The sequence below is a fragment of the Sceloporus undulatus genome, chromosome 2 (genome assembly GCF_019175285.1).
Source record: "Sceloporus undulatus isolate JIND9_A2432 ecotype Alabama chromosome 2, SceUnd_v1.1, whole genome shotgun sequence".
NCBI classification, from domain to species: Eukaryota; Metazoa; Chordata; class Lepidosauria; order Squamata; family Phrynosomatidae; genus Sceloporus; species Sceloporus undulatus.
In genome coordinates, this window is record NC_056523.1 from 268907773 (window position 1) to 268932053 (window position 24281).

Here is a 24281-nt window from a genome sequence, read left to right on the forward strand (position 1 = left end):
GGGGAATCATGGCTAGGGAATAGGTGGCACAAATATGTGCAGGAACCAGACAAGCATATCAAAGTTTCAAACAGTGTAAAAGATCTAAGCATATGCGATCTCAAAGTGTGAGAGACAGTGGGGTACAGAAACTACAAGACACTCTTAGCTTCCAGGCACCTGTAACTATTCTACAAAGGCCCTTTACAAATCCAAAGTATTGGATGCTCTCTTCTCTTTTTACTAATTTGTTTTTATGTTTTAATTATATTTGTTTCTATTTGACTTAATACTGTTAACTATCTTGAGTGCCATTTTGAGCAGAAAGACAGAAAATAAATTTAATAAATAAACAAACAGTATCAACCCCCCCACCCCCACCCCAAAAAAAAGGAAATGGAAGTAGTGTGGATAGTGTGGATAAAGAAGTATGGCACTGAACATAAATACAAACAGCTAAACAAAGCAAAATCATGATAAAATATAATAAAGCTACTTTTATAAAATCCTTCTTTTACCATGAGTATCTTAAGTATTTCCAAAGTTACCTGTGCATACAATAGACTGCAAACCATGTTTACGTATTTTGTTTCTTATTACCACAGTCTTCCTGATGAAAGACATATGATATTTCTGGGAACAGAAATATTCTCAATAGCAAAGAGAATAATAATTCTAAATGCCTAGAATTTTCATGTCCTAGTTACTTTTGTAGTACAAAACAAAGTACTTGATTATGAAGCTGCTAGCTTGGGATGAATTTATCAGCAATGGTATCTTCTGTGAAGAGAAATAGAAGCAGGATATCAAGAGGAAAGAGATGCTGAGTATAACAATATGCTAAGGAACTCTATACGCTTTAATTAACTAAATTTCTCTGAGTCATCAGGACTGATCAAAGTCACTTTTAAACGCTCCTCAGTAATACCGATTTTTTTTCAACAAGATTTAATTCTGTGAAAATATCTGCCTCACCCGTAAAACTGTTCACTCATTTGTGGAAGCTGCATGGCTACCTAATATTAGTTTTAAGATATTAGTATTTAATAATTATAAATACACACTAAACTTCATAGTCCTATTACCTCACATAGAAACTGAAGGCACAAACTACCAAGTAGATGGAATAATGACATGCTGTCAGCTGGTATATCTGAATACAACAGGAACTAGATACACTTAGGCCCAGAACACACAGGCCAAATGGAGCACCTTCCAGACACTTTGGAAGTATGGTGTTCAAACAATGTATGCCTCTCAAGTGGCCTGAAGCTGCGACAAAGCCACACTCCAGTCTTCGCTGTCTTCAGAAAAAAAAATGTACCTTGAGTGAGAACAAGAATACAGAAGCCTTCCCACAAATAGGAGGATTCTTGAGACCATCTGGCCAATTGTGACAACCAAATCTGCCATGAAGAGGTAAACATATGTGGGAAAATAACACAGCAAAGCCTCTTAATAATTAATTTGTTTTATTTATATACCGCTATTCCAAAGATCATAGCGGTGAACAGCAAGTAAGCTAATTTGCCCCCAACAGTCTGGGTACTCATTTTAGCGACCTCGGAAGGATGCAAGCCTGAGTCGAGCTTGGGCCCTTTTGCTGGTCTTGAACTCGCAACCTTGTGGTTTTGAGTAAATGGCTGCAGTACAGGCATTTAACCACTGCGCCACCAGGGCTCCTCTTTCTTTCTGCATTACAATGAACAAGTAGTGGAACATCCATCTTTGATCCCCACAACAGCTTAGGTGGCTAAGGAAGGTGTTAAACAAATAAAACTGTGAAACAAGCAACCAAAAGAGAAAATGCACATAACCTGCAGCAGCAGAAACAAATTTCAACTAAGTGCCATCATGCAACATGTTAGTGTTTGCTTGAGTGACACAGTAGCTTCCTGACTGTAGCAGTCTATAGCAAAGGAAAATGAGATAGACCATTCCACTAGCTCTGCTGAAAGACCACCTCAAATGTCAATTACCAGCCACCATTTCAACAGGCTATAAGAGGGATATCAGACGTGAGGAGTGCCCATTTAATGAGCCCGGTCAAAAGACTACTTGATGTCCCTTTCCAATCTCTCCATCTCTTTTTTTCATTTTGTTTCAAGTTTTTTAGATTCCAAGGTCATACATAGAAATTGACTTGTTTTCACTGACTCTATGCAAGCCACTCCCATTAGCCTTTTCTGGTTGAGAGACTGGTAAAATGTTATAAATAAATATAATCATGAACAGTATATTATTACCAGACTTGAGTGCTTACCACACTTCCACCAAGACAACCATCATATAAAAGTAATACCAATGCAAGCCAACACCATTGTCAGAAACATTCATGGTAAGGATTGTTCTACAGAAAATGCAAGCAAGAGTAAAGCAATAAAATCCACTCACCAAGAAAACTTAGATTCCCCCTGCCTCCATACAGTGTGGCATCTAAGACAAAATGAATAATAAAAGGATTAATAACAGTGCAAATACTTCCTAGTTCTATGGGATAATAATACTGGGTTACATCTGGAACTTTAAAACCGAATTCCCATCTTCAAATGCTAAGCCAACCTTGTGATTTAACAAGTTCACCAAACTTCTCATCATCTTGTCATCAAATAATAACATGTATCAATATGCAGACTGTATACTCATTGGCTCAGGTTCTTAATATTAATAATCCCATAAAGGTACTGTAAATGTTCCATGGAGACAGTGAACTCAGGAAAGTATAGATCTTTAAGACTGTCATCACATACCTAAGTAAGTTCAGAGTAACTAGTTCTCATTATTCTTCATTCACAATTTCTGAAAGACCATAGGTCATAAGCTAAAAAATGTTCAATATTATTGGCAACACCATGTGAATTCCATAACACTGCTAACTATACAGATAGGCTCATCTGCATTAAAAGTGTCCACACCAGAACAAGAATATAAACATCTAGTATGGTGACCTTCTAAACAATATGATCAGCTTACATCAGGCGTCAGAATCATGCAGCCTTTCAGAACAAGGTCGGGGTTGCAACTTCCAATATTTCTCATAACTGACTAGGGCTGCAATCTTTATGGCTCAGCATAGCACGTCCATGTGTGGACCTATACCCTATCCCTAACTTACTGAAGAGCCCCTGATACCCCATCCATTCCCTGCAGGCCATTCCCTACTTTGAAGAGAGCAGGCAGGATCACAGAAACACCTGACTACATCCACATAGCAGATATGAAGTGAAATGATTTGCAGTAGCACTAAAGCAGCAGAGTAGGGCTTAAGAGCTGCATGTGTGCATGCCCTCCTGGCTGTCCCCTCCCTCCCTCCCTGGCTTTCCTCCTATTCACAGGTGAAAAGCCCGGGAGGGAGGGATGCATGCGCACACAAACAAAACAAACAGCTTCATTTATATAATAATAATAATAATAATAAATTTTATTTGTTAACCGCTTTTCCAAATGATCAAACCGCTTCATACTAAACTAAAAGTTTCTAAGCGGTTTACAACTGTAAGCTAATTGCCTCCAACAATCTGGGTACTCAGAGCTAGGGATGTGTGAATAATCAAATCTGGGAGTACCAAAGCCACAAAAGTCAAGGGTCGACAGTACTTTGAGGGCAGGTAAGGGTTGACAGTACTTTGAGGGCAGGAGGCTTCACAGCCTCTTCAGTGAGTTGGGGGGGGGGTTGGGGTGATGCAGAGGGAGGAACAGAATTCCAACCCACACAGTGCCTCAAAAAGTACATTCACAAGTGCGTATGTCCCTGGAAATTGCAGTTCAACAGTATAAAGAGAGTCACTCATAACAGCCAACCCCACTCTACAAGAAGCTAACAGTAACACCTCTACCCCTATCACAGGCATTGCTGTGAATGCTGCCACATTCTCAGCATCTTCATTTAGAGTTGTAATCTTTGAATTAGCCATAATTCAAATTAAAACTTTGCTTTAACTGTAGTTGTGTATGGCTCAAAGAGGCAGAGGGAGGAAAAATATTTTACTATTTTGTACCTCAAGCATAACCATAAAATAACCATATTAAAAAGTCACTGAGTGAGACACTACTTCAAACCCTTGGGGAAAGTGGGATATAAATAGATATAATATCACTTTGAGTCCCAAATTTGGGGGGAAAGCAGAATATAAATATATGCTGACTTAGTAAAATTGGCAGCATTATAACTGGTTGATATCGTATGTGGTATAGAACCTGCAGTTGTTACAATCTGAACCACACTGTCTCAGTCTTGGGATAGCCTCACCTAAGAGTACCGTTCAAATTTCCAGACACTGTCAGTAGGAGCCATAGGTAGACAGCATCTGATTTATGTTCGAGACCTTGTGCTGGCTGCAACCAGCTCTCTGCAAGTGTCCCCACAAAACTTTCCTTTTCCAAAGTCCATTTATCCCAACAATGGCCGCCTAAGCCTCAATTCATAGCCCTATTGACATAAGAAAAGCCTAAGAACTTTTCGATCCTAACAAAAGCCTACTGAGTTCAGCTTCCTGTTTTCGACAGCTGCCAAACCAAAGCCAATGGGAAGCCCAAAAGCTGAAAATGAGACCCCAAATTAAATCCACCAAAAAAACTTTAGTATGAAAAGGGATCTTATAGCACCGTAACGGAAAGAAAGAAGCTGGTAGCATGAGCTTTTGTAGACTTGAGCTTACTTCCTCAGATGCATGGGGTGGAGTGGAGAGTCCAGAGACAGACCATAGGTCTACAAGAATCATACAACAAGATCAAACTAATTTCTTTCTAGTAATTCATTTTTCTCGATTTCTCTTATTGAAGCTTTCACCTCACTTTTTAGAATTTGGGTTCATCTTCACATAGTTCTTCATTCCATGTTCATTTTTTAAAATCTCTTTTATATAGTTCTTCTGTGTGCTGAATCCAAGTCTTTTAAATCCTTCTTGCTCCTGTAGTGTACAGCTGGCCCTCCACATTAGCAGCTTTGACTTTTGTGGATCTAATTATTTGTGGTTTTGATTATGTTCTCTCTAGGAATCTAAGGCGGGTTACAAACGGCCCTCAAGGGGCTGTTTTCCTGCCACTGCCATTCGCTGTGTAGGGAAGCCCCAGTGGCTAGACCGTGAGGCTTCCCTGCGCAGCGAAAAAGGAGTGCCGAAATGGCGCTCCTTTTCAAAATGCGGAAGTGGCGCCGCGAGGGGCAGAGTGCGCCCTTGCGGAGTCACTTCCGCCACGACACGTCTGGACGCACAGTGTCCAAGACATCAAAATGGCGGCACCCATGTGGATGGGCGCCGCCATTTACGACGCGTTCCGCGCGTGTTGGGGCCAGGGCGGGTTAGGAAGGGGTGACTCTTCCTAACCCTAACACGCCCCTTTCTAACCCTAACACGCATGGAGTGTGTCGTTAGTGGCGGTTTGTAACCCGCCTAAGTCCTCCACATGTTGACCATAGGGTTGTGCTGAAGAACCTAGAAATCCCCAGAGAAAACACTTCTCTAGGCATTTGTAGGTCTTCCAGCATGATTCTGTGATCAACTTCTGGCAGATGTTGACCACAGAGTTGCACTGGAGGACCTTGAGATTCCTAGAGAGGTGTTATCTCAGGTAAAAATAGTGTTTTTTATTTGGTTTTTCCACATTCACAGGGGTTCTTCACCCCTAAACCCAGCGAATGTGGAGGAACCACTGTAACTACTGTAGACCTGTGGTCTCTCTTTTGATTCTCCATCCCACCCTATGCAGCTGAGAAACTAGGCTCAAGTCTATCAAAGGTCACACTCCCAACTTTTCTCTCTCTGTCTCAAAAATGTTACAAGATCAGTGTTGCCAACAAGGCTCAGAAAATATCCCCCAGAATGTTTTACCCAAATCCAAAATCCCAAGAATTCTCCAATATTTATTATTATTATTATTATTATTCAGTCAAAATCACCAGAAAGAAATTAATTACATTTCCTGGATTCCTCAGAAATTGGCAACACTGTACAAGATACCTTTGTGTACTCTGAAAAAGAAAGCCTCTCCACTCCACTCTATGCATCTGAGGAAGTAGGTTCAAGTCTAAGAAAGTACATGTTCCCAGCCTCTTTCTTTCAGTTAGCCTCAAAGGTGCTGCAAGATCCCTTTGCATACTGATTTTCAAGACTAACATGGCTACATCTCTAGGAAAGAGTAGGTCCACCAGTCACAGATGGCTACCAAAAGTGCCTGTCGCATATGCATGGGGAAATAAACGCCTTCCAAGCCTCGAGGTTTCCCATATTTGGGATGGGGGAAGGGGGTCAAGAAGCCAGCCAGACAATGGGGCAACCATACAGCTGCTGCCGGGGGAGCTCTGAAAGGTGGAATGCACTCCCCCCCCCAAAAAAAAGCCAGTACTTCAGAGGCACTGCAGTTGGTAAGGCAAAAGAGAATGGTTGTGGGAAATGGGAGAGGCTTTGGCCACTTGGTTGGGAGGGGAGGACTGTGGCCGGCGCCTGTGGGCAGGATGGCCAGACACATCCTCCTTTTCCAGGACATGTCCTCTATTTCAACCTTCTGTCCAGGAGGAATTCCAAAATGTCCTCCATTTTGAGCATGAATAAGAAGCATGAGTTTATATCTATGAGTGTTGTCAGCTTTCATTTGGTCATGTCCTACATATTTGTCTGGAACGTCCTCCATTCTGAGCATGAGTAAGAGGCACGATTTTCTATGTATATTAAGAGTTGTTAGCTTTTATTTGGCAAGTCCTCCATTCTGACATGACTAGAAGGCATGAACTTTAATATTTATATTAAGAGTTCCTAGCTTTTATGTGGCCATGTCCTCCATTTTGAGCATGACTGAGAAACATGAATTCATGCTTATATCAGTTGTTAGCTTTTAGTTGGCTAAGTCCTCCATTCTGAGCAGGACTAAGAAGCATGGATTTCGATTTCTGTTAAGAGCTGTTGGCTTTTAGTTGGGCATGTCCTCCACTTTCCTGGGGTGCCCTCCATTCTGAGCAGGACTAAGGAGCATGAATGCATATTCTGTATTAGATTTGCTGGCTTCCAGGTGGCCATGTCCTCCACTTCCCTGGGAATCCCTCCATTTCGAGCAGCAGCATGGGCTGACCTTCCCAGGAGTGCTTCCAGCTCTGTGCCTTTGCTCAGGCCCTCCATTTTGTGGCCCCCAGCCCCTTCCCTTACTCACCTGCCCTCCTCCTCCTCCTCCTCCTTCTCTTCCTCCTCCTCCTGCTGCTCTGCTCCCCGGACCTTGCCTCTCTCTCCGTGGCAGCCTGTGTTCGGGGGTGGCTGCCCCACCAGGGAAGAGGGAGGCGGCGGCGGCGGCGGCGAGGGCCCACTCATCCGGGGCGCAGGAGGCTCCCTTCTCCTACCTGGCCCCGTCTCCGCCCCCCTCGCCTCCTTGCTACTCCTCAACCAGCCTCCCTGCCGCCATCTTGCTCCAGGAGACTACCTCCGGCGCATGCGCGGTAGAGGGAATTCCCGACTCCAGACAGAGAGACCCGGACCTTGTCTCCTCCTCCTCCTCGTCGTCGGGCAGAGGAAGAAAGGGAACCCACCGCGCATGCGCCAGAGTGTGTGTGTGTGAGTGCGCCGCGTTCGTTTCTTCACGCTCTCTCTCACACCTGCTGCTGGGCGAGCAGCTGGGGAAGGGGCGGGGCCTGTAACGGAGCCTTTGATTGACAACGGAGCTCAGCGGAGGAGGGGGCGTGGCCAGAGGCAGTTTAGCCTTAGGGAGGACAGGCGCTGAGGGCATGATCCGTCTTGGCACCGCTTTAACGGCCATGGCTCAATCCTGTGGAGTTCTGGGAAGTGTAGTTTTCTGCGGCAACAAACTACACTTTTCATAATTCCATACATTTGAGCCATGGTTTTTAAAGAGGTGTCAAACCGGATTATGCCCTCAGTGAGGATGTAGCCCATATTTCCCACACACACCTTTGAGTAACTTTAATACTTTTTTTCACACACATTTTTCAGCAGCTTTAATATTTCTATTATTATTGTATTATTATTATTATTATTATTATTATTTATTAGCTGTGTATATTTCCTCCACACACTTTTCAGTAGCTTTAATACACTTTTTCTTCTCACATTTCAGTAGTTTTAATATTTCTATTATTATTATTATGTTATTTATTATTAGCAGCCCATATTTTCCACACACACTTTTCAGTAGCTTTAATACACTTTTTTCTCTCTATGGAAGTTTGGGTTCCGTAGTTTTGTATGACATTTAGCCTTTTCTGTCACAGAGCTCTGGAGCCACAACAAACTACACATCCCAGAATCCCATAGGATGGGGCCATGACAGTTAAAGCGGTGTCAAACTGCATTAATTCTGCAGTGTGGCAGCATGTTCAGTGGCAGCAGAATGCTATGTAATCTGTTATTATTGTGTTTTTACTATTGGGATTGGAAGAGGTGCGTCTTGAATTTCTTGCCTCGTGTGTTGAAATACTTTACCTGGATTTACCTAGACTCCGCTCCATGCAACAAAATGTCTTGAGCCTCTACTATGGCAGGGATGAGTATGCAAAGGGATCTTGTAACACCTTTGAGACTAACTGAAAGAAAGAAGTTGGAAGCATGACAACCTCCTAAACATGCATCTGAGGAAGTAGGCTCAAGTCTACGAAAGCTCATGCTACCAACTTCTTTCTTTCAGTTAGTCTCAAAGCTGCTACAAGAGCCTTTTGCATACAGATTTTCCAGACTAACACGGCTATGTCTTTGAATTCTATCCCAGGAACGGCTGCCTTAATTCATAACAGAAAATAATTGTTATTTAAGCATCACCACAGCAAAGAAGAACTGTCTGCCACTCAGTGAAAATAAGTCTACTCATGAAAATATGCCAGACGCTTCAGTTTGCCATAGTTATGCTGTTGTTAACAGATCTTAGGTTTTTTAAGTGGGAGGTTTGTGGGTTTTTTTACAGCACAGTATGTTATCACCTTTTAAATAAGTATGTTATCTAGACATAATAAGGAAATAAGGTGATTGTTTTTAGGACAGATCTCACATACACCATCCATGCACCTGAGGAGGTTGGTGGAATTCCAGGAAAACTCATACTAAAATAAATCAGTCGTACAAATACTATTTCTCTTCCTCCTGCCCAACGTTCATTTTACGTTGAAACATACCAACAATGCTGTCTCATCGATACACCTCTCTGTTCTCTTTGACTATAGGATGTTGGATTACATTATAGTAGATACCACTCAGAATCTGTTCTAAGTCTGGGAAATGTTCAGAATGGTTAATTGACTGGCATTCTGCTTTTCACATAGCCTTGGCATGCACTATTGCTTCAAAAGGTTCTACAGTATTTTGTTTTATAATCTCTGGGAATTTACCACTCAGTTTTGATGCAACTCTGCTAAACTCAATAATTGTAGAAAATGGGGGGGGGGGGGGGGAATACACTGGTTCCCAGGTTAGTCAGTTTTTTTGTTTTGTTTCTGTTTTTGCCGTTCATACTTTAAAAATTCAGCCTGTATTTGATTAACAGTTACATTTCCCCAGTCCTCAAAAATTGAATGTTTTTTAAAAAATCACAAGCAGGCCCAAAACCACTTCCTGAAAAAGAAAGAATGAGCTACATTAAAATGCTTGCAGCTAACACTGAATGAATATATATTTCAATTCCTTGTGAGTTCTTTTTAGTTCTGCAATTCATCTTTCTTCTGAGTGGACAGCCATAAGATTATGCTGTAAATTGGCCATCTAATGTTGCCTCCTCTTTTGGAGATTATAATCTGTTTTATGACACAGTCCTGTATATGTCTACTCAAACATCAATTCCAGTGCGCAAAGCAGTGGTAGCAATCATGGAATTTTCCAGAGATTACTGGACTGTAACTCCCAGTATTCCTCACCATTGGCTATGTTGGCTAGCCAATGGGAGTTGTAGTCAAACAATATCTAGGCCACATGATTCACATTTCTGTATGGCGTTGCAGCTACAGTCGGCTCTCCACATTTGCAGCTTTGACTTTTGCAGATTTGATTATTCACATATTTGATTAATATGTTCTCTCTCTAGGAATCTCTGGTTCCTTCAGCGTGACTCTATGGTCAGCTTTTGCTGGAAGTTGACAATAAAGTCATGGTGGAGGACCTGCTGATTCCTAGAGGGACATTTATCTAGGCATTTTGTAGGTTCTCCATCATGACTTGATGGTGAGTTGCACTGGAGGACCTAGAGATCCCTAGAGAGGAATTCCCTCAGTTTAAAAAAAAGGTATTTTTTTATTTGCAGTTTTTCCATTTTCACAGGGGTTCCACACCTGTAACTCTAGCAATTGTATAATCTCACATTCTTCTGAGTGTTAGATCTGTGGAGTGCTTTGATTGTGTATTTTTGCATGGGAGGGGGTTGGACTGGATAGCCCTGTAGTCTCTCGAAAGAAAGCTTGAAAGAACAAGATATTTACCTAGCCTTGTTTGTATATCATTAACAACAACCCACATATTAAATCTATAGTATGTTTTCATACATTAAATACACTTTTTTCATACATTAAACTACATTTCTGCTTTCGTACATTAAATAGCTCAGGAGCTAGCTTGCCTTTAAATATTCACTGAGCAATGAGTGAGAGCAATGAGAGGAATAGTTCTGGCTCCCTAACATTATAAATGTATGATAGTTCTGATACACTTATACCTTCTGTCTTTTCTATAATTTAACTGCAAAATTAATGAGGAAAGTAGCACATGTGTGTCTTTTTCCAGAATGGATTTCGAAGATAAATCTGTTAGCATCAATTGATATGAAGATAAAAGTTCAAGAGCCCAACAAGGTAAGCTTTAGTAATTAATTTTGTCAGTTCACTCCAGGTCTCTTGAAACATTTAGAAACATACAGTATGCCCATTCATATTCCTAGTGTTTTCCCCAATATATATTTTTGAACATCCATTAACTTGATAATCAGTTCAAAGTGCTTCAGATGCCAGATGGCCATGTGGCTAAGCAACACTGGAATGTGGTCAAGATTGCAAAAGTTACTAGTGAAGAAGACTGCCTAAGCTAAGAGAGGCTGTGGTGGTTTGCTTTTGCCTGAGCCTCTGGGAAGAATAAGATTCTACTCTCTCATCTCCTGTCCCTTGTGCTGAGTTGCATTCAAACTACTGTTGCACTTTGAACTCAGTTTACAGCAATGGAAGAAAGCTTGAGGACAAAGAGGGAAGTGGGAGGAAGAAAGAGAAACTGGGATATTTTAGAAACAGCTGAAACAGCGGGATGCTAGAGGACTGTTCTTAACAAATCAGGACAGTTGGAGGTTATGGAACTAGAATCCTCATCATCCCCAGCCAGCATAGCATTGAGGAAAACTGATAAATATTTATACCTTTTGTCCTACTGTTGTCTCTTATCAAGAATGTTTAAACAACCTAAAAGCTTACAAAAATGTGCAAAAACCTGTTTGACCAGTAAAGAGAGTGAGAAAGAAGAATGAGTATACCCACACACACCTTGAGGTCTTGAAGAAATGCTTTTATCCTAAGAATCCAACTAATGCGAAGAACAGTTTAGCCATCATCTGTGGTGTGAGAAACCATTCTTGATATTGGTGGAACACAAGACATCAAAGTGTCAGTCATAAACTATCCTTGTGGTTATCTAATAGCATTTTTCTGGACTGTACAAATCATATGTCTACATTTTCCAAACAATTTTAAATAGCATTTCGTACCCCAGAATGTAATTCCATCTTAAATTCCAAACACAAGGCAAAATACAATTAAATTCCAAATGTGGCCTCAGTAATACAGTACAAGGACAGTAATACTCCCTTACCTCCAATAGAAGTTTCTTGCTGAAGACAGCCAAGACTTACATCCATTCTGTTTAAAACAACATCCCAGTAGCAGTTCATAGTAATAATGTGGCCATCCAGTGTCTTGAGATCTTTCTTCTTTTACTGTTTATAGCAAGTGAGCATCTTGCCAACAATAAAAATGCCTATTTGTGCCAATATGCATGACACTACACTTTGTAATATTGCATTTTTATCCTTTTTATCCTTTGTACAGTCAACATGTCCTTAGTGGCCAGGAACACCATCAATAACTCTTAAGTGAGTCACACACATTTGTGGTTTATAATAACTGGAAGTCTGATTGTCCTGCCTAATTTATTATGAGTGTGCACTCTAGTCTCTCTTTGTAATGGCATTAGAAGCTGTGGTATTATAACCAAGTCTTTATTTCAGAATTTCTAAATATAGACATTGTCCTCCTTTTGCTGGATTATAGATGCTTTCACTTCTACATATTTGAGGAATCAAAGAAGTTACTGTTCAAGACTCTGTTTCTTTGGTCACAGCTGGCACTCTTTTGCTATAGAGTTTCTCTATTAACTATACTGTGTTTTTAAAAATAGGATGCAATCCAGGTCCATTTAAATTTGAAACCTAATTTAAAATTTAAATTAGCAGGATTTTATCTTTGGTCTCTGTGGGATATAAATTGGGCCCGAGTTAGGTAAGCATAGCAGACAAATGTCTCATTTATTTCCTACATGCTTTCTCCTCCTTTAAAGCACTTGTAGTATTTTCCCCAAATGTGGCATTCTAAATATTTACATCTAAGCAGCGTCTGACTTTTTTCCATAAAGAATGCCAAATGTCTGAAGAAGTGGAGTTTCCAATTAAAGGTTCTGGAAACTTCCAAACCCAACTGTAGATTTGGATTCTAAAAACTGTGTGTGGTGATTTATTCAGTACAGGGGCTCTTTCACATTACACAATCTTAGTGGTATGCTTCAACTTTAACTACTATAATAATAATAATAATAATCTTTATTTATACCCCGCCTTTCCACAATGTGATCAAGGCGGCTTACAGGTAAAAGACAATAAATTACAAGTTAAAATATTACATATAAAAATTAAAACATCGATAGAGGAGTAGGGACGGGAAACAAACAATCAAAATATCAGGGCAAGAATAGAACAACAACTTTAAGATAGTTGGGGCAAAAAACAAATTACTAAGGTGGGAATGCCAGCCGAAATAAGTGAGTTTTTAGATCTTTTTTAAAAGAAAGTAACGATGCAGAGGAACGAAGCTGTGCAGGAAGCTTGTTCCACAAAGTGGGGGCAAAGATAGTAAAGGCCCTCTGTGAGGTCGTTACAAAGCGAGACTTAGGGACCTCCAACAGGTTGGCCCCAGATGTTCTGAGTGTGCGGGGCGGACTGTATGGGGAGAGGCGGTCCTCCAAGTACCCTGGACCCAAGCCATTTAGGGCTTTATAGGTCAACACCAACACCTTGTATTGAGCTCGGAAGCAAATAGGCAGCCAGTGGAGATCTTTTAATATAGGTGTTATATGGTCTGCCCTGGATCTACCAGTGACCAATCTGGCTGCCATGTTTTGAACCAGTTGTAGCTTCCGAGTGTGGTACAAGGGTTGCCCCATGTAGAGCGCATTGCAGAAATCCAATCGAGAGGTTACCAAAGCATGTACAACAGTTTCAAGGTCCCCCCGGCTGAGGTAGGGACGCAGCTGGCGTATCAGCCGAAGCTGATAACAAGCACTCCTGACCGTCGCATCCACCTGAGAAGTCAGCTGGAGCGACGAATCAAGGAGCACTCCCAGACTGCGCACCGAGTCCTTCAAGGGGAGCGTGACCCCATTCAGGACCGGATGACAAATCTCACCACCCGGAGCAGGGGAACCTATCACCAGTACTTCCGTTTTCCCTGGATTCACACTGAGTTTATTTTCCCTCATCCAGCCCATTACTGACGCCAGACAGGCATCTAGAGGAGAGATACCAGCCTTAGTTACTGCATCAGTCGGAGATACAGAGAAAACTATTTGGGTGTCATCAGCGTACTGATAACACCGCGCCCCGTATCTCCGGATGATCTCACCCAGCGGTTTCATGTAGATGTTAAATAGCATAGGAGACAAAATCGCTCCTTGAGGGACACCAGATGTAAGGGCCCTCTTGTCGGAGCGACAGTCTCCCAGCTCCACCATCTGGAATCTGCCCGAGAGGTAGGACCGGAACCACTGCAAAGCAGTGCCCCCGATACCCAGCTCCCCCAGGCGTTCCAGAAGGATACCATGGTCAATGGTATCGAAAGCCGCTGAGATGTCCAGAAGCACCAACAGGGACACGCTTCCCCTGTCCATGCTCAGACGGAGGTCATCAACTAAGGCGACCATGGCAGTCTCAACTCCATAGCCCGCCCGGAAGCCAGTTTGAAATGGGTCTAGAAAATCGGTGTCATCCAGGATCGATTGAAGCTGGAAAGCGACTGCTCTCTCGATCACCTTCCCCAAAAAAGGTAGCAGCGAGATGGGCCGATAGTTATTATAAAGCAGGGGGTCTAGGGAGGGCTTTTTGAGCAGGGGTTTAACCACTGCTACTTTCAATTTTGATGGAAACTGGCCCTCACCTAGAGATGTATTAACAATGCGGTGTAACAGAGTAGACACCGCATTTCCCCCCTGAGCTGCCAACCATGAGGGGCAGGGATCAAGAGAGCACGTCGTCTTCCTAACGCTTCGAAGAATCCTGTCCACTTCATCAGTACTAACAAACTCAAAGTGATCCAGTACAACAGGGGCCACGGACGCTTCGGAGACCTCTCCTATAGGATCTGCATGAATGCTGGCGTCGAGATCAGCCCTTATCCGAGAGATTTTATCCGCAAAGAAGTTGTTAAAATCGTCACAGCAGGCTTTAGATGGTTCCAAAATAGGGCTCAGGGAGGGAGGGAGCTGAGTTAGCTCCCTCACAACCCTGAACAGCTCTGCTGGACGCGACTCTGCGGACGCAATACGTGCAGCATAGAACGAGTTCTTCGCTGCACCTATTGCCACTCCGTACGCCTTCAAATGAGAGCGAAGGAGTGTCCTGTCGGATAAGCGCTGATGTCTTCGCCAGTTGCGCTCTAGTCGTTGCGCAGCCCGCTTCCTTTCCCTGAGATCTTCCGTATACCAGGGTTGTTTATTGGAAGCAGGCCGGAAAGGACACTTGGGAGCGATGCTGTATATAGCCCTGGAAAGATTAGTATCCCAGATGTCAGTCAGGGCATCAACAGAATCGCCGTCAGTACCAGTCGTATATCCCTCTAGGGCTTCTTGGAACCTTTTGGGTTCCATCAGCCTTCGAGGGTGGACCATCCTAATAGGTCCGCCACCCCCGGGGGGGCTTAAGGTAGAAGCCTTGATTCGAGCCTCAACCAGGAAATGATCCGTCCATGACAGGGGAGAGATTTGAGAGATCTCAACCCACGGAGCCTCCATGTCCGAACTAAAGACCACATCAAGAGTATTACCAGCGCAATGCGTTGGCCCTGAGACTAATTGAGACAGGCCCATGGCTGTCATGGTAGTCATGAACTCCCGAGCTGCACCTGTTGGAACATCGCTGGCCCCGAAAGGGATGTTGAGGTCCCCCAGGACAAGAAGCCTCGGGGACTCCAACACCAGTTCCGAGACCAGCTGTGTCAGCTCGGCCAGGGAATCTGTTAGTGCACGGGGTGGCCTGTAGACCAATAGAATCCCCAGACTGTCTCTGGCCTTCAGGCTACTATGGCTACATCCTATGGAATTCTGGGATTTCCGGTTTGGTGAGGCACTACAGCTCTTTGGCGAAGAATTCTAAATGCTTCTCTGTAAACCAAATCCCAGGATTCCATAGGATAATGTCAAAACAGTTACAATGGAATCACAGTGACATAACTGTGTAGCGTGAAAGGACCTCAGTGGTTTCTTAACCCTTATCTCCCTAGCACCTATCACAATGGCTTGGATCCAAGATTTTGCTATGACTCTTAGGATTAGTTTTATAAACAAGCTTAGATCCAAACCATTGTAAGATATACATATATCTGCTGTTGAAAATAAAGCCACAAAAGTAAACTAGGATTCAAAGTGTGTGGCCATGTAGAGTCATATTAGACATGCTTACTAGTAAGGTCCTTCAGGTTCAGTGATACTTCCTAACAGAGCCTTTAGCATTGCAGCCTTTCTTCCAGTCCCATATATTTGAGAAGTGAGTAGGTGAAAGTAAAAACAAATTGCAGAGGGAACAGAAAACAAGTTATTTTATTAAATTTGATCCAGAAAACTATAGCCAGCATTTTAAATTCAAGATCAGTTTCCATTAATTTAACATCTTAATTAATGATCATTATGATATGTATTTGGCCCTCAGTCTTCAACATCATACCCTGTGCTGCCCTTTATATTTTAAAGTTGCCTTCTCTCCCTGTCCAAAATAAGGCTAAAACTACACTGCAACCAAAGTAATTGAATATTTGATAACAGATTTGTCTGTAACAGCAAAGCCTGAGTTGTTTCTTTTTACCATGTGAGAGTAATAACGCCAAGGAACGGTTGAAATGCTGAGGAACAATACTGCACCAAGTGCCCTGTTCAACAAAGATTATATGACACTTTATCCATATTCCAAAGGCCAAGAGGAATAAAGTACTGTTTTCACCTGCAACAAGCAATAAAAATTGCCTTGGTAACTAACATGGTGTGTTCTGTTTTACCTTCAAATGACATCTACGGTGTACGTTTTCAGACTGGCTGTGTGTGTTCATCTTGTAATACACCAATTACACTCTCACTGCTCTTATCTTTAACATTACCAAATCAACATAATGTCATAGCTTCATTTTAATAGCCACATTTCTAATATTAATCACTCTCTCTCCCTTCATGTGATGCAGATAGTCTATTCCAATAAATGCTATGAGGAAGAACTAAACAGCATTTCAATCTGAATTAAGTGAACTGCTTAACCATTCAAAGGTTTGATTAAAATCAGCTGAGAATCTAATTGAGCAAACTTCATTTCAATAACCTGGGTAGGTGTCAAAATGAAAGAATTAACATATACATATGGTTACCCCAAGGTCTGGTCCTCTCACTCCTCCTCTTTTTCAGTATCAAGTTGATATCAAAAGGGATGTTTATGTATGTAGCTGAGAACACACTCCCAATGCAGGAAACTAGCCATGCCATATAAGGACATCCGCGACCATGGGAGGAGATCCAACCAGCCCAGTATGGGGGAAGCTCAAGAGCACATGGTCAAGGCAGATCAATTAAGATCAGAATCTGTATGATCCTTTCATTGATAGGAGTGATGGTGAGTGATAGACCTTTTGTTTACAAATAAACAAACACAACTACATTTCCCTCTGGAAGGCCATTGTCCAGAGAGATTTACACTGATTGTCCAGTCAGTTACAGTGCGCCCTCACCTTACATGGGGGATCCGTTCTGGACCCTCCGCATAAGGCAAATTCCGTGTAAGATCAAGCCCCATTCGTTTGAATATGGTGAGTCCCTGCAGCTTGCACCCCATTCACCATATTAAGGCTCACTGTACACATGATGCCAAGCACATATGGCAAGCTCCCGTATGGCACAGTTGCACTGTACAAGTTCCCTTCTCATTCTTCTCTCCTGGACATTTCATTATAATCCCAAAATCTGCCCTGGGATATGTTTTGCCCTATAAATATGCCTGCCGAAGCACCCCCAATTTGGTCTCATTTTGAGGCTGGACAGACACTCTGTCTGAATCTCACTTGACTCCTCAGTATCCCTGTCATCCCCCACAATCCACAGGCAGTGTGCTGACTGAGCCACCTTAATCTCACAAAATTCCCCAACTGGAACCGCCACTTCTGGAACCAGAACAGTACAGTATTAGCCTTTGCAGTTCCTAAAGTCACTGTCTGCTACCATGTTTTATGTGATTAGTCCTTGTGAGTGTGTGTGTGAGCATGCTTTTGTGTAACTGGTGATTCCCTTTTCCAAATAAAACTATATTTGGGCCTTGCATTCTTGAGTTCTGTTTATATAAACTTGATCCATGCTTTTAGTTGCCCAAGCCCACTCAGTAGCTTTAATTCAGCTAATAAAATTCCCCTGTTAAATATTGATTGTGGGTTCCCATCTCAGGACCCTGGCATTTTGGGTAACAATACTGATAGACAGATAAATTAACAATGCTCATGCTAAATTCCCTGAAATTATTTTAAGCCTTGCATTTGCTGGTAGCATTAGAGGGGAAAAATGCTGGCCTTAAACTGTTCTGAAGAATGAAAAGGGGCATTCTGAACCTGCATAATTGGAATAAGTTTGTTTTCCATTGGTTCATGAAAGGTGCAGCAGCTCTTTTACAAATCAGTGCTTCACATTTAACAAGGAGCTAGACTAGCTAACATGTCAGATTTTTTTATATATTTTGTACTTGCTCTGCAGAAGTCCTTCATAGCTCTCAGTGAATTATTCTCTGGAAGAATGGCAGCTGAAAAATATCTTTACTGCCTTCCAGTCTCTAGTAAAATGCAAAGCATGCTAGTCATGCCAGGCTCCAGCAGCTTAAAAAGAGAATGATATACTGCACTCCTTGTAAATATTGTGTGACTTCATTTTCTCAGTCATGTGCTGGCTTGCTATGTCATCGTCTAGTATGTTGCTGTTCCTTCAACTTTCTGACCAGAGCTTATACAGATTACCTTTTTCTACTGCACAGTTACAAAAGTGGCTATTTTGGCTGGGGCTGGGATGAATAGGGCTGGGGCTCACAGTCCAAAAAGTAACTTTTCCAGGCTTTTATTCAGAGGCATCAATGGAGTTTGGGGCCTTGTTCCCACTTACAGAGAATTCGGTGCCTGATCCAAATTGATGAATCGGCGCAAAAAAAATAAATCCTGATTCCCACTATGTTTGCATCGATTCTACCAATTCGGATCAGGCACCTTGGCCTCTCCTAGCTCCGCCTGTCCCTGGCCCAGCTTCCTTACCAGCTTCTTTTGGCCTCCTTTGGCCTCTAACTGGCTTCTCCAGCTTCCCTGTGGCCTCCTTCCTTCCCCGTGGCTGGGGAAGCTTGCAGAGGAGCCTCCCCCGCTTCTCTGTGACTTCCTTCCCAGCTTCCCCCCAAACTTATTCCATTCACCACGCCCGGGAAGGAGGTCGCAGGAAGGCTGAAGAGAAGCCAGTGGCCCAGGTATGGAGAGGCAGGGAGGCCAGTGATGGGGAGATGCCTGGGGCCATTGCAGCTGCCCCCTTCCGGTCACTGGTGGCAGAATCGAATCTGCCAAACCTAATTCCCACTTAGGCCGGGGAGGATTCAAATCTGCCTGTGGTTCCCACTGGAATGAATCGATTTATTTGAGAATAAATCAGTTCATCCCTAAAAACACCCCTTTATCCCAGCATCTTTTTGACACAGGTTAAATGGGCAAAAACCATGGTGCCCCTTTTCAAATCGCTTCAGCGATTCGAATTAAGTGGGAACCATGGGGGGTTCAACCGGATCATTTCAAATCATGATCTGGCTTAAATCATAGTGGGAACAATTTTTAAAGATAGGGAGAAAGGAGTGGAATAAAAATCAGACCAGGCAGAAGGTTGTGTATGTGCTGGTCCCAATCTAGGTCGTGGTCTTGTACAGTTGATGCTGTGCACCTTCAAGTCAACTCCTAGCTGTGGTGCTCCTCACAGGGTTTTCTTGGCAAGTTTTATGCAGAGGAGGTTTCCCATTGCCTCTGTCTTAGGGTGAAAGAGTGTTATTGGCCCAATGTTTTCCTGTGAGTTTCCATGGTATTTGAACCATGGTCTTCTGGAGTCTTAGTCCAACACTCAGACCTGGCTCTCTGATGCTACTTTATTGTAAAAGAGATAGGGATCTTAAATTTCATGCTATTTACAGAACCTAGTGTGCAGTTTAGCCCTTAGGTGATGACTGTATGCATTATGCAAAAGCCCATCCCTTGAAAGCTTTAACCACAGTCCTCAATATACCTTTTTGTTTTCAGTGCTGTTCTGTTAGCATAATACTGCAATACATATTCAATTAACTTTGCATGGTCATTGAAATTTCTAGTTAGCCTTTATTTGCAGTGTTTATATTAATTGCATTGACAGGTTCTCAACTAAAGGGCAAATAGGTTTCTAATGAGGTAAATGGATGTTTACCTCATTAGAGAACAGGGATCTTAGAGCTTAATTTGTTATTCAGATAGGTTCAGATCAACACAGTTAGAATGCTTCAATATGAACACTGTAGAACACATTGGAAAACTAGAACATAAATCTACTTTCTGAGTAGTCATCACAGTTTTTCTTCTAACATTGGTTCACACATTTCAGCAGTCATTAAATATCAGATTAATATCAAGTGCAGGTTCTTTAAAAGGAATTGCTTTGCATGCAGGTTAGTATCTTTTGAGCTTATGATACAAATGACAATTTCTGTCAATCTTGTCATAGATGTATTACTTCAATGAAAAATAGGATATTTTATCAAAATATAGGAAATTCTGCTAAACTTTACTTTAGCTGAAGAAGATGCAGGGTGGTTAGATGTCTGCATTATAATCTAAAGATAAACTGTGATTTAGTGGCGTTTTACAGACCGCCCAAAAGGGTGGTCTGCCGCCACCCTTGTTTGCTGCGCGAGGGAGCCGCAGCGGACAAACCACGCAACTCCCCCATGCAGCAAAAAGAACCTGCAAAAAGCGGGCTTTTCTTGTGGTGCAGTTGTGATGCAGCAAGGTGCCAATGCCGCCCTTGCGGCGTCAGAACTGCGCCGCGATGTGTGGACGCTAAGTGTCCGTCACATCAAAATGGCGGCTCCCATCTGTATAGGGCGCCACCATTTTGACACCCTCGTTACATGCGAGGGGCAAAGCGTGTCAGGAAGTGCCACCCCTCACGCGTAACGATGGCACCCAATAGGGCCCATCTAGAAAGCGCCATTGTTACCTGAATGAGCTTCTGGCTTGTGTACATGAACATACCTTCTCCTTTTCTGATGTGGCCTGAAGGTCAAAATGGGAAGTTTTGCCTTAGATTTCTCATTAACCACAGCTTGTCATTATGTCTAAAGCCAGACAAGCTGAGGACAGATTTAACAATGGTTTACTAAAACAAACGAAAATAAGATGGCTTGATTAAATAAACCATAGGGTCCTTAGGACTGGAGCATGGCTTTGGCATGGCTTCCGAACTCTTAGGATGCATGCAACATTTAAACAGCATATGTCCAAAGTGACCCAAAGCAGCTTTATTTTGGCCTGTCTGTATGGGGCCATAGTTAACATTAACCACAGTACAGGCTTCAGATGTATCACTATCCAATAAACATATATAGTTGCACCATACTGTTTGCATAAATTAATACAATTTGTGCAAATTCACTGATTATTTAAAGAAATACTGTGGTATTTTTGAGCAGAAAACTGGTTTACCTCCCACAGATGTTTTCTGCACATAAAAATCATGTTTTTATGCAAACAAGTTTTCCTGAACAATGTCCTGAACTGTATCGCAACTGTTCTTCTTTCGTTTGATGGGGTGTCTTGGATGCCAAGAAATCCTTTCTTTTCATCAAAGATGTGACTATTTCAAAAGTATTTTCCACACCCCTGCTCAGGACTAGTGTTAAGTCTAGACATGGCCATGCATTTGCCAATGCCCTCCACCACCGACCAGAGCCCTTAAGAAATAGATTTACCATTTAAATCTACTTGTTCACCCAACAATTCCTCTTGCCCAAACAATAGACAAGGGAAGAAGATGGAGCTTTTAAGAGGAAAAAGATGTCTGTTTATCTCAATATGAGCTTGCCTCATTCTGCAAGTTGTAAATTAGTTTGCATTTCTTTTGTTATTGATAATCAGGAGAAAAACATAGGGTTAATTTGCAAGTGTGACTGAGCAGAAGGAACTGTATGCCTGGAGGAAAAATATAATACCTGTAGCTAGAAATATGCATTTCTCTTGTGAGTTGACCCAGAAACATATAAATATTATAGATTTACAGAACTCTCATTCATTTTATACGGCCATTGCAGGAATGGAATTTTATACAGTCTTTCTAGTGGAATTTGTCCACCCACTCACCCCTTTTTTCTGGATACTCAAAGACCATGTCAATAACCTTAGTGATAAAAAAGTGTAAGAGTTAACAACAATGCCATTGTGAATAAATTACTTCCTTTTTAACCCCACAAAAATTTCTGTTATTGTACTTGACACAGTTTCTAATGCTGACTGCATCAAAATTCTTTAGGAATTCTATTTAAAAGAATCATGTCAGCAAAGTCAGTTTTCTTTAAATGATTAGTATGTATTGTCAAAATGAAGTGATAAATTGTCATCCCTCTGTCCCAAAGGTTGAAAGCAACATGAGATAGCCAGAATTGCCATGGTGTATGTCAGTTCTGCACAACATACGGCCCAGGGGTCACATGTGGCCCACCAAAAGATTTTGGGCGGCCTGCAAGGATGTGGAAGGACTTTAAGGCTCCTCTGACGCTCGGCCTCCTACTGAGGAGAGAGCCATGTGGAGGAGGACAAGCAAACACTTGCCCTGGGAGGCTCCTCCGCTGCTCAGCTTTCTCCTGAGGAGAGGGCTGGACAGAGAAGGGGCAGGATAAAATTAATGTTAATAATATTAATTAATTAACTAATTAATTAATTAATACCTATTTGTGGCCCAAAGAATTTCAACCTAGTTTAATTTTGGCCCCTACCTACTGCCCAGTTGTGCAGATCTGGTGTATATTAACCTTGGTCAATATTCAACAGGGCATTACACTCTGAGGACCTCTCAGAACCAAGCTGCTTTAGATACAGATGTCTTGCTCTATCAAAATGAAATAGAATTGCAGCCGTACTGAGGGATGCTGAGTTGGGAAAACATGAGTGTTTATGTCCCTTTCAGAATGACCTTTGCTAAGCAGATTTTGCAAGTTTGTTTGTTTGTTTGTCAATCTTACCTTTAAACTACTCACTACTCAAAGGTCTCTGGACTGTGTGTGTGTGTGTGTGTCAAGTTGACCATGACTTATGGCAACCCTATGAGTGAGACATCTCCAGAGTACCCTAGGTGGGCACCAGGCAGGGTGTCAGCACTGAAAGCTCCTTTTCTTAACAGCTACCTGAATCAGCTCATTTTGGGATTTTCAAAAACCTGGAAAACCTGCTTGACCAGAATGAAATAAGTTCAAAATAAATATATGTACATACCAAGGGCAACAATTTCCCATTGTTATCTTTTGCTGTTACTTAACACTGTGTTTTACTGGGGCAAGCTGGATACGCCAGTCCTCCCACTACTACTGGCTTCCTGAAGAAATTGAAATCTTGTCCAAGGTACAAGACAAGCAAGAGTTACTGCTGAGAAATGACTTTTTGTCAGTTTCAGCACCAAATAATAGACAGCACATGGCTTCTCTAATAATGCCCTTCTCCAAAGCGTAAGTGCTGTTTCCAAGGTAGTCTCCACAGGAGTCCTTCGGCTGAATTAACCAGGTGGCAATGTATAGGCAGGAAACAACAGTGAGTCTATTTCTGGAGATTTCTTGAATACTAATGTATGGTCTGGATTTAAGATGTTGTCTTTTAGAAGGGCAAAGCAATTGTGATTTTACCTTCAAGTTATATTTACTGTCAGAAACAAAAGTGTTAGAGTACTGTCCACGTGATACATCTCTGTCTTGCCAATACTATTTTGCACTGAAGGTGAAAGACTGTTTGTTGGAAGGCATTCTTATAAAACAAAACACTCTCTTCACATACCAGCGTAATATGGAAAGGAAGCAACTGGGCTAAAACTCTTCTCCTGTTGTAGTAGTCTTTACTGGACAGAGGAACATCTGTTATGGGGGGAAAATGGCAAATATTCAATAACTGACCAGCTGACTCAAAAGAATAGCTCAGCAAAAGCTGTGAGACAGAGATGCTTTGATTCTGGCCAAATTAACATAATGTAAATTATGAGCTTAGACTACAACTTTCACAAACCCCATAGCTAGAATGGCTGCAGGCTATCCTGGCCATGGGATCCTGGGAGCTGTAGTGCAAAAAGAAACATTTCTAATTTCTGAATGTAATGTGATTGAGCGAATCCTGAATTTGGCTGGACCTAGTGAAGTTTCATTGTAACTGATGTGAGGAAATGCTCAAGGACAATCTCTTTCAATGAAAGTAAACATATTACTGTGGTTCATGGAGGAGTCTGAGATTTGTTCAGTGGTAAAATATTATACAGAAGCAAGGTGTAGATTTTTATTGGGCGGTCATACAACAGACTCTTTTGGAAACCACAATGCATTACTGTGAACAAGGGAGGTGCAGACTGTCCAATTGCTAAACAAACCAGAAATCTTTCTTCCATGCTTTCCTTATTGTGGTGTCTGAACTCAGAATTGTAGCTTATCTCTCCACCATATGCAAACCATGGATCTATGGTTGCTTCCGTGGTTGAGTCAGCCATTCCTGATCACTGCAGAAGCAAATGGGGCAGTGTCATCAAACAATGGTGACCCCCCCCCAAAACATA

The 24281-nt window shown here is 42.2% G+C and overlaps 1 protein-coding gene across 2 annotated transcripts in view; it reads right to left on the reverse strand.

Moving 5' to 3' along the window:
- Positions 1-7413, reverse strand: part of APC (APC regulator of WNT signaling pathway) — a 126049-nt gene extending 118636 nt beyond the window's left edge. For both annotated transcript variants that reach the window (XM_042449102.1, XM_042449100.1), the window contains exons 1-2: positions 7120-7413; positions 2374-2415 (exon numbers count right to left, since the gene is read on the reverse strand). The gene's annotated coding sequence lies outside the window, so the exon portion shown is untranslated. The remainder of the gene's footprint in view (positions 1-2373; positions 2416-7119) is intronic.
- Positions 7414-24281: the final 16868 nt, after the last annotated feature.